Raw genomic sequence first — 11,133 nt, 5'->3', positions numbered from 1 at the left:
GAAAGCAACAATAATTTTGGTAAATAATTTGCATAACGACATTTAAATTATGGACGCAAAGTTCTCAGTGCAGTTTGACTGGACATGGAAGCGACATTGGACCAATGGACATGTTGGGGGGGGGGGGGGGGGAAGGGGCAGGAATTAATCATTTGTTCTCACACAAGTTGAAGGATGGAATTCGCGGTGTGTGAAGATGTAGGTGGCTGGAATAATGTCGGTGATACGTGGTGGTGTTGACGCCGAGGCTGATGATGGCCATATGGCTGTTGATTGATACGCGGTAGCTTTTGTGCACACACCTCTGTGTACCTGTGGTTTTACGGGCGTCACACAGAGATGCTTAACCTGCACTCTCCTCGCTGCATTCTGTGTAGTGGGTAGCCACCTAGCAGTGTTGCCATATAGTGTAGGCGGTCATGATTATTCGAAGCCTCCTGATGTTCGAACAGCATCTTATGCCTGCAGTAATTAGGCATCTGAGGCGGCGGCCAGGCCATGTTTGGACTTTGAGACAGCATAGCGGAAATACAGTCGAATGATCAAGGATCTGAACTCTGAACCGAGAAGAAAACCATCTGAAATGTAATGGAAACTGAGGATGTCACAAAATAACAACAGCCATTGTGATGAATACAGGAATCGGTATCAGAGTCAGCCTCTCAGCCTGTTGCTAGTTTCTTACTAGTTCACATGCTGGATTTTATTAAGAAACGTATGTGGATGCATCCAGGTCCATTCCGTACGTTCTTGAGCCGCTAAGGAGACTGCAGCTTAAGAGCGTGTTCACTTATTTGTAACGCAAAGGCTTTGAAGCCACTTCGAGTGTACTTTCCTACGACTGGATCATAGATTCGCTAACTCACTATTATGACCAACAAGTGAATGTGGTGGCAGCAAGGTATCAGTTCTTTAATTGCAAGAAACAGTCAGAAAGAACTTATCGCGAGTGGGTAACGAATTTGCAGGGTATGAGGAGGAAATGCAAATTCAAATGTGCTTGTGGGGCTTTATATGCTGATGTTACATTGTGTGATGGGATCGTGTCAGTGTCAATGATGTTAAACTTACAGAGCCAATTTTGAGACAGTCCGATCCATCATTCCAGCATGTAGTGCAAATCCGAGATCAGTATGATTCAGATGCCATGTCAGCCAATAAATTTGAGCAGCAACCAATTTGTCGGGTCGAGTCATCCCTTGCTTATAACCGGCCCAGTAATCAGCAAAAGCAGGCGCATGCCTCGCTGCATCAACAGTTCTCCACGCCACGCAAGCAGCTCTCTAAACAGGCGAACGGAATTAAATCCTGCCCTCGGTGCTATTCACGGCACAAACGCCAAGACTGCCTGTTCCGACAAGCACAGTGTTATGCTTGTGGCAAGAAAGGTCACATACAATCCGTAAGTTTTCAATGGGACAAACATAAGATTTATGCCCACTCACAGAAATACAGTCACAAGTATGTTTCACTGTGTTACAATCACGCGATTGTGAAAACATATTTTACCTTTATTCATTTGATTTGTTCGGCTTTCAAATTCAGGACAATGTGTTGTCAGTGACTACATTCAATGACAGTGTAGGTAGCTTGCGAAAGAATTCCCTAAACTCTTTTCCGAACGTTTAGGCAACGCTAACAATTTTTTGCACATACTACTATGAAAGACAATGCTCAAACAAACATTTTCTGGACCAGAACTATTCCCATTGTATTACGGGACAAAGTCGCTGCTGAACTTAAAGAATTGCAAGATAGTGGAGCTATTGCACCCATACAAGCTAGTCAGTGGGCAAGTCCACTGGTTTTCCTCCTCAGACCTTCAGGTCGCATTTGCCTCTGTGTTGACTTTAAGTCTATCTCAAACTGTGATTAATACTTTGCATTGCTACGCCCAGAGGATTTCGTGCAAAGATTAGGCACTGGTCGCTGCTTTTCAAAAATTGATTTGCGCGACTCATATCTTCAAATAGCACTACATAAAGTATCTCAAAAAGTGTGTGTTGTGAACACTCATTTGGGCTTGTTTAAATATTTTCGTTGACCTTTTGGCAGTGCTTCCGCACCCACCATTTTCCAATGATATTTGGAGCAGCTGACCGCAGAAGTGCCAAACTGTTTAAACTATTTGGACAGTATTGTCGTAGAAGGTCGTACACCTGAAGAACACATTGCAAATTTGCGTGCTTTGTTTCGTGTGTTATCTGATGCAGGGCTCAAGTATAGGACGGAAAAGTGTGAATTTTTTAAACCTGAGTTGCAGTATCTTGATCATGTCATAAACAGTCAAGGTGTACATCCTCTTCAGTCACATTTGTTAGCCATACGTGACCTGCCAGCTCCTCGAAATGTCACAGAATTTTGGGGAAAAAACTATTATATTCGGTTCATACCGATTGCTGCACAAATCACAGCTCCGCTGCATCGCCTGAGTTTCAAGAACGTTCCCTTTGTTTTGACCGATGAGTGCCAAGAAGCTTTTCAAAACCTTATAGATGCATTGCCCAGTGATCGATGCTTGGTTCACTTTGATGCTGACAAACCAGTTGTATTGCAAGATGACGCTTCATCTTACGGAATCGGTGCAGTGCTTTCGCACAGAATGGGTAATGAAGACCGGCCTATTGTTTTCGCATCAAAAGCGTTGTCCAAAGCTCAATGCAACTATTCACAAATAGAGAAAGAGGCATTGGCTATTGTGTATGGTGTCACTAAATTCCACAATTATTTGTGTGGCAGAAAATTCTACTTAGTAACGGACCACAGTCCATTGCAGTCCTTGTTTCATCTGATGAAGCCGGTTCCTGTAGGAACAGCCCCACAATTGCAAAGATGGGCTTTGTTGTTGTCTCAATGCCAGTACGAGACTGAGTATCGTCCGGCAGTTCAACATGATAATGCGGACGCATTTTCACGTCTTCCGATTAGTCCTGATACATACTTTGACGCCGGCCGAGGTGGCCGAGCGGCTCTAGGCGCTACAGTGTGGAACGGCGCGACCGCTACGGTCGCAGGTTCGAATCATGCCTCGGGCATGGATGTGTGTGATGTCCCTAGGTTAGTTAGGTTTAAGTACTTCTAAGTTCTAGGGGACTGATGACCTCAGAAGTTAAGTCCCATAGTGCTCAGAGCCATTTAGCCATACTTTGAGGCTTCTGCTGCATTTTGTTGTCACATCGATGCTTACAATTCCGAAGTGTTTAAATCCTTTCCTCTGAACTATAGGAAAATTGCAAAGGCCACGGAAGCTGCATCAGATTTAAACGTCTTGCTAAAATATACTCGCACATCTTGGCCACGCTCATTGCATAGCACAAAGAACTCTTTAGTGCGCCGATACTTTGCACGTCTGCATAGCCTCGCTACACCAAGGACACTGGGGGATTGTTCGTCCGAGACAGTTAGCGGGTCGACGCTGTACTTGGCAGGGTATGGCCACCCAAATAGAACAGATGACGTCGCAATGTCAGACATGTGCGGAAAATCAGTCTGCAATCACCATGGCAACATGTGCACATAAGACTTTGCGTGACCTTTTTGGAACACTCGTTGGTTGATTGTGGTAGACTCTTATAGCAAGTTTCCTTTCGCTGTACCAATGAACTCGACAACGTCACGTAGCACGATTCAGATGGTGTCCCCTATTTTTTGTCTCGAAGGTTTGCCAGAATTCACAGTGTCGGACAACGGCCCTCAGTTCACGTTAAATGAATCTGAAACATTTTGTGAACGCTGTGGCATACAGCATCTAACTAGTGCACCGCTCCATCCACGGTCAGACGGCGAAGCGGAATGTTTTGTCAGAATCTTCAAGTAACAGATGAGCAAACTTCGCTCCATACACACCAACGATCAAGCATTGCAACTATTTCTCGCCCCTATCATTCGACCATCGCCCGCAGAATTGATTCACGGCCGCCGCCATCGGACACTGCTCCACCCCCCTCAGCATCCGGCGCCGAAGGTGGACCGCAAATATCGCTATCGCGCCACATGATACGGTGTTTTTCAGGGTTTTTAGCGGCAGCAGACGGTGGAAGCGAGGCGAGATCCTTCGTCGATTTGGCGCACTCGTGTATCTCATTTGCGGCCCAGACGGGTTGCAGCGCCGACATCACAATCAAACTCGCCACTCTCACGGTGATCCATCTGTTTGTCTTCCCCCAGATTCACGGAACCTGAGGATAGCGTGACTACAGCAGCCGCCAGAGGTTGTCATCACGACCCAGCGGGACGACGCCATGGTGGTGGAGCCTCTCGTCCTGCCAATCGAGATGGACCCACCCACGCCGCAGTAGCCGACGCCTTCTACAGTACCTCTTACGGGCCTCCGGAGATGGACGCATACGCTTCTGGTCGTATTCCGGGGGACGTTTCCTCTAGAGCGAAAGTCGGTTGGCGTGGTACAACCGGAAGCCTGACGTCCCCTACAGCCACAGCTTCCGATCCAGCGCAGCGTCCACGATCCTGCCTCCCCTCCCGTTGAGGAATGTTCCGCCGTAAAGTCAGGCGCAGGCACGCCAGTCGGGAACAAGAGAGCAGAGAGGGCTGCAAAGAAGTCGTCAGCCAATTGCACGCTGATCGACACTTCTCCAGGACAACAACACGATAACAGCGGCCTCTACGCGAAGAGAACATAAGCGCCGCGTCCGATTGACCGCGGCCCATTTCTACAGCAGCGTCAAGACTAGCAACGAGGACAGAAGGGTCAAAGCTCATTACTTTCCTCGAACATTCTATGTAGCTCGATCTTGGAATTGTTATACTGAAGACATTGCGTATTTTGCCTGCCGCCCTTTGCTTGCGACACATCTGTATTTCTAAAAGTACTGTCATTTATTTTTCGTAATAAAACTCAATAATACGATTTGTTTGAATGTTGTCTAGCTATTCAAGAAGTCAGATTTCCTAGACCTCACATATTTGTCGTCAAGGTAGGATTCAACAAAGATATAGCAAGATCTTGGTCTCCAGCAGCTGAATGGTATTGGTAATTTCAGTTCAATATCGAATACATGTACTTTTTACAGATGAAAATTAATTGATCTCCTTTTAACACTTCCTTTTTTTCTTCACAATATGATGTCTCTAGCCTATTTTCAGGAGACCACTATCAAAATCACTAGTGGAATAATCGAGAATAGGCAGATGTTTTAGGTAACATAGATGTTACAGAATTTATGAGTACAAAGTTGATTTTAAAATCGGATTAGTCAAGAAAATAAAAAGTTACTTAAAAATTCCATTAGTAATCTTTAGTTGTCTCGTATGTAGTAACTGATGAAGAGCAGCAGAGCTGAAAAACAAACTGTCTTCGTTTGTTTAAAACTCATCTAGACTTCGGTGCTACATGCTCCTTCCTAGGATTTTCGGCAGTGCAAACTTCCTACTTTTCTTAGCTGTACAGAGGACTTCACTTTTTGCCTCATCTGTGCAGTTTTTCATTACAAAATATTCAGAAGTGATGGAACCAGTCTTTTGCAAACTCCATCGTTTTTTTCTCTTGTTCAGATGCCGAATTACTAGAGCTCTGCCTGCTCGAAGTACATATAGTTTTTCTCAGTGCTTCAACGTCCTGTAAAGACCATTTCGTGATAAACCTTGGATTTATATATCCACTTTAATCTGACCGTTATAAATGGTTGGTGAAAGCCTGTGACAGTAAAAACAATAGGTTTGTTTCTTAAATAACTTTTCTGATACCAGGCACGATTTTCTTCCTCTTCATATTTTTCACGACGTTTTCTGGGAAATGAATACCAGATTAAAGTGTGCTTTCTGTGTGCTGTGCCATTTACTACTGATGTTTTGCACGTGTGAGGTGCTGCATTGTTTTCTTGTTTTCATTGTAAAATATAAAAATCACACGCTATATTTAACTAATGGTCGAACAAAGATGTTACTACATCTAGTAAACTGAGATAGCGCTGTGCGTCATCTACAGAGTACATACACTTACGTTCTAACTACGGAGGTTATTTATCTCTATACTATAGTTCATTATTGCTTATACGTATTTATGATGGTACTTATTTCTACATGTCACTTTTTTATTTAAATATGCTGTTGAAGCATTTAAAGAAATTCAAAATTTATAGGAAAATTAAAATGACGAACACCACAATCCCTATAGCTTCATGTCACCCAAACATCCATAAACAAGCAGCGTATAGGTCAACGCTGCACAAGGCAATTAAAATATCTTTGAACCAAGAAAGCATGCAGCAGGAAATAAACATAGTGAAAAAGGTTGCAGTTCCCAGTGGCTATACGGCTTCCATGGTTGTCTCAATACTAGGCCAATTAAAGAAAGACCTAGACGCAAACCACAGCACAGATGGCAATGATTAAAACAATTGTAACATCCCATATATTGGCACTATACCACAAAAACTGTAAAAATCTTCAAAACCCACAAAATAATTTATTGGGTTCTCAACATGTAACATGAAGTGTAATCATGACTCAGACTCTGGTAAACACAAAATAACACGCCACGAATGATCCATATTCAAACTAGGACAAACAGGCCGAAATTTCAACACCAGGCATACAAAACATAATGAAGCATACACACACAAAAGACACACATCAGAAATAGACACAAACGCACATAATCCAAGGCACCCATCTAGCAAAGTAGAGCAAAATGTCATAGTACTCCACTAACTAAATAAGGGTCATAAAGTATATCTGCTGGAAGTACTGAAGATATACTCGTATTCACAGTACATGAAATACGAAAATAAAATATTAAATATAAATTAAAACCTGGAACATGACGCAGTGAATTTCTTCACACACTTTGACAGTGTACTTACACTAAACTGTGACATATAGAAATTAGCACAATTGTAAATATATATAAACTATTACTATCCAGATAATTAAGGTAAATACCGTCTGCAAAAAAGTATAAATATATATTGTGACACTGTCGTGAAAGATGTTACCGTCTGGCATTTGGAACAAAATTAGTGCCCCGACGTCAAAAAAGGCAGCTGTAAGATTATTATTTGTTTACAGTTATATTCTACTTAAGTAACAATATAGTTATTTTTTTTACGTTTCAAGCATTTGTTAACTGTCAAGATGCATAAATTAACGGAAAATGAATGTAAAAAACATTCAAAGTCTTACTGATTTATTGACATAAGCTACAGCTTATGCATGAAGAAATGCTTTCGAATATGTGTTTAACTGCCGCTTACACCAGTGAAAGCAAGAGAATACAAAGGCAGGCTTCATGCATGAGAAACATGTAATTGTTGTTGTCTGCTCTTATCATAATAGGCACTTTCCTTGAGTAACAATTTTTATGACGTCTGTAACGATTCTCTCATTCTTCACTCGACTTCTAATACATTCGCTTTTGTAAATGTAAATTAGTTTTACTTCAAAAGCGAATGTTTTGAAGACTCTTGGTGTTTGTGGCTCAGGCGTAGCAACAATTGTGGAGTTCGTTTCTCCTGTGCCGTGAAAGAGCTTTATTGCTTTTATTGTCACGACTGTGCGGTTTACCCTTCAGCCACAAATGTTGTAATATATCATTTCTACACCTTGTGTTTGCGTGCAAATACTGTATAGCGAGAGTGGGAAGCAAATACATTACTCAGTGACGGCATTCACAGTAGCGGACAGTGGTTAAATAGTTTCTCTGTGAGAGCATGGTCTCTGTACGTCGTAATTAAGACTATGATTATTATGGCTTCTTCTATTCGGGGCTTGGGCATGAGAGAAAACGAATGAATAGATGGACTATGAGCTAAATTAAGTAAATGATGTTCATCATCACTGCATTAGTACGAAAGTACTACTCTCATCAAAGAAAAATTTTTGGTTAACGCCGAAGGATATTTATTAGATGAGGCTCAACTAAATGTCATTGTTTCTGTTCATTATGAGTACCTATGAGAAAGTTTAAGATTTTACGTAAGATTGGCGCGACGGTATGTGTGATCAGAATATAACATTACATTTCAAACAAACACATACACACAACACATACAATACAATACAAAAAATTTTAGTGTGTTGGCTTGTTTGGTCCGCTAAATAATGAATGAACTGCATTCCTTACAAGTTTCCTTTGTTCCACATATAGTGACTTGACTGAAAGTGTAGTGAACAAAACGTTGTTGGGTAGATGTACGACGTCTTTCTGAACAAGATAAGATCTTTTTCTGTTTACTAGCCATTTTTTCGTTCCTAAAAGAAAACGACATTTTTCAGTAAATATCTGTAGGTTATAAGAGAATTTTAAATAGAATTTTCCGTGATTTACCGTTTCATATCTTTCACGGTCCTTAGGAACCTAAAGAAAGACAAACATAGTGTCATTTTTTAGTTATTGTCACTTTTTATGACTCTACATACACTTGAAATTTTAAGAAGTATATAACAAATCAATGTAAACGATACTATCCCCATTCATCCTGTATCGCATTCAGAAAAATAGCTTACTGTCCACTTAAAGAGCTATTATCGCTGTGTGTAACAAAAATGAATATGAGTGTCGTGAGTGTCTATTATACACTATGTTTTGGTATTACACTCCGTACATACTCTGCAGGTGTCCTACAGTCTTTTCCCTGTCGAATACATGTAATAACATCTTCGTAACTATTTGTTTGTGTAGTGCGTGATGTTTCATTAGTTTGAGTTTCTGCACAGGTGGACCACAAGAAATGTAGTTATTTCCAAATTTCGCGATTAACTTTGTATAAAGATCTACCATTAATTAAAAATTGCGAGTGTTTTTATACATTGAACGAAAACCATCAGAACGATACAACACCTCACACATGGAAAACATCATGAATAAATGGGATAGACATAGAACCCAGAAATCACACTTGAAAATTTGAATCATTTCCGAACCACGTTGTGCAAAATATAATTAAAAAGAAACTCCTGTCTGATAGCAGAAAAGTTATTTCATATGTGGCCACTATTTAATGTCCAACTCATCAATATAGAATTACTATTATTTTTTTCACATAATGCATGGTGCACCACTTTTTCTCGCTAGTGACTGCAAGCATCATTTTATGCTTTTGCCTTTTATGTACGATATTATGAGTCATTATAATGAGGTAACTACTACTGATAGCGATGTGTTTAATCACCTGCAATTCTATATGAATGTCTGATTCAGATAATGGAAGTGATAATGGAAGTAATATGGAGCGACGTTGCTCGAAATGCGATATAGCGTGTTGTAACGTGGTGGGTGCTATGAGGTCCCAAGCATTGTTATTGTCAAATGAGTGCATGTGTGAATTAATATTTGTCTAAAGGAGAGATTTAGCGTACTTTATGTTGATACGAAGTGAACTAGATGAAGATAATTATGGAAGAAGCTTATGTCAGATACGCAGGATATAAACAAGATATGTAATTCATTTACTCGGAGGTAAATATATTTGATTTAGAAACTGGAAGAACTAAACAATAACATTTTTACTAATTACTCTTAACAAATCTAAAAATGGTACAAGACTAGAACCGCGTTTTAGGAAAGTAGTATTTCTTAACACTCGTATGTTTTTAATATTTCATAAACGTTATGTGTAAAGTTAAGGGAAAAGAGGAAACGTTAATTTTTATAATATCATTTAGCATACTATGTTCAAAAAATAATTATTTCTATGAGGATTTTTCGATAAATATTTAGATACTGCTTGAGATTCATCATACATTGCTGTCGTTATAGATCTCTTACGACTTAATGAATGGATTAGTATCGACAAATTATTGTGAAAATGGTGAGCTGATGAACTAATTAATACAATAATTATAGAACATTAAATATTTAAAAATCTATCTTGGAATGGAAAGCTGAACATTTGTAACTTGATGGGTGCTGGGAGTTTTCAAGATTTATTTTTGACGAATGAATACTTGTTTTCAGTAAATTTAGTTAAAATTTCAGCGCATTTTTCATTTAACATATCTTTGCTTTATGTCAGGTGTGAAGATCAGTTAGTTATATACCTGTTTACCCGGGAGAGTCATGTGGTCACTGCTCTAATCGATGAGGGCCAATCATCCATCGATTAATTTCAAACATTTGAAAATGAAGAGAACAGTTTTTCTAGATAGAAACATGGGTAGCTATTAATCATCCGCATTTCTAAAAAAAATGTCAAAACCAAGAAGGATATCATTTTGGCCTCATAGGAATTTTATTTACAGTCACAGTCGCGTCTGGATGAACCATCTGTTACTTCCATCCTATGGTAACATCCAGATGACGCGACTGTCACTATGAATAAAGTTTCTGTATAATAACTGACACCTACATTTACATGAATACTCTGAAGATCACACATAAGTGCTTGGCAGAGGCTTCATTGAATCACCTTCGCGGTGGCCGAGCGGTTCTAGGCGCTTCAGCCTGGAACCGTGCGACTGCCACGGTCGCAGGTTCGAGTCCCGCTGCGGGCATGGATGTGTGTGATGTCCTTAGATTAGTTAGGTTTAAGTAGTTCTAAGTTCTAGGGGACTGATGACCTCAGATGTTAAGTTCCATAGTGCTCAGAGCTATTAGAACCATTTTTTTGAATCACCTTCATAATAATTCTCTATTACTCCGCTCTCGAACAGAGCGCGGGAAAATCGAACACCTATATCTTTCCATACCAGCTCTGATTCCCCTTACGTTTTTGTGATGAAGGTTTCTCCCTTTGTAAGTCGGAGTGAAAAAAATATTTTCACAATCAGAGCAGAAAGCGGGTGACCGAAATTTCGTGGAAAGATCCCATCGTACCGACAAACGCTGTGAAGTTTTTACAAAGACAGTATTTGTGGTGCTATATGCCATGAGTACCACGTCAGAGAAGTTGTCAGTAATTCATGTGACTGCCAGTCGGCGGCTGGCTCCAACACACGCACTTTGAAGCATGCGCAGCTAGCGTCGCAACAGAGCCGGCTTAGGAAGACGCCGTACCGACGCCGGGTCTAATCTGTTCCTGGAGTTCTCTCGGTGGATTCGAGGCCTTATTAATTAGCCTCCGTTGTTTTTGTATACGACGAATCTGCCTGTCTCACGAAACTGTTGGACTGTTAAATGTGATTTGAGACTTTCTCGGCGTATTCCATTCGTGAAATCTTCTCGGGTGATCAGCCGAG

This window comes from Schistocerca piceifrons, chromosome 2 (assembly GCF_021461385.2).
Source record: "Schistocerca piceifrons isolate TAMUIC-IGC-003096 chromosome 2, iqSchPice1.1, whole genome shotgun sequence".
Taxonomy (NCBI): Eukaryota; Metazoa; Arthropoda; class Insecta; order Orthoptera; family Acrididae; genus Schistocerca; species Schistocerca piceifrons.
This window is presented reverse-complemented; position numbering follows the sequence as displayed.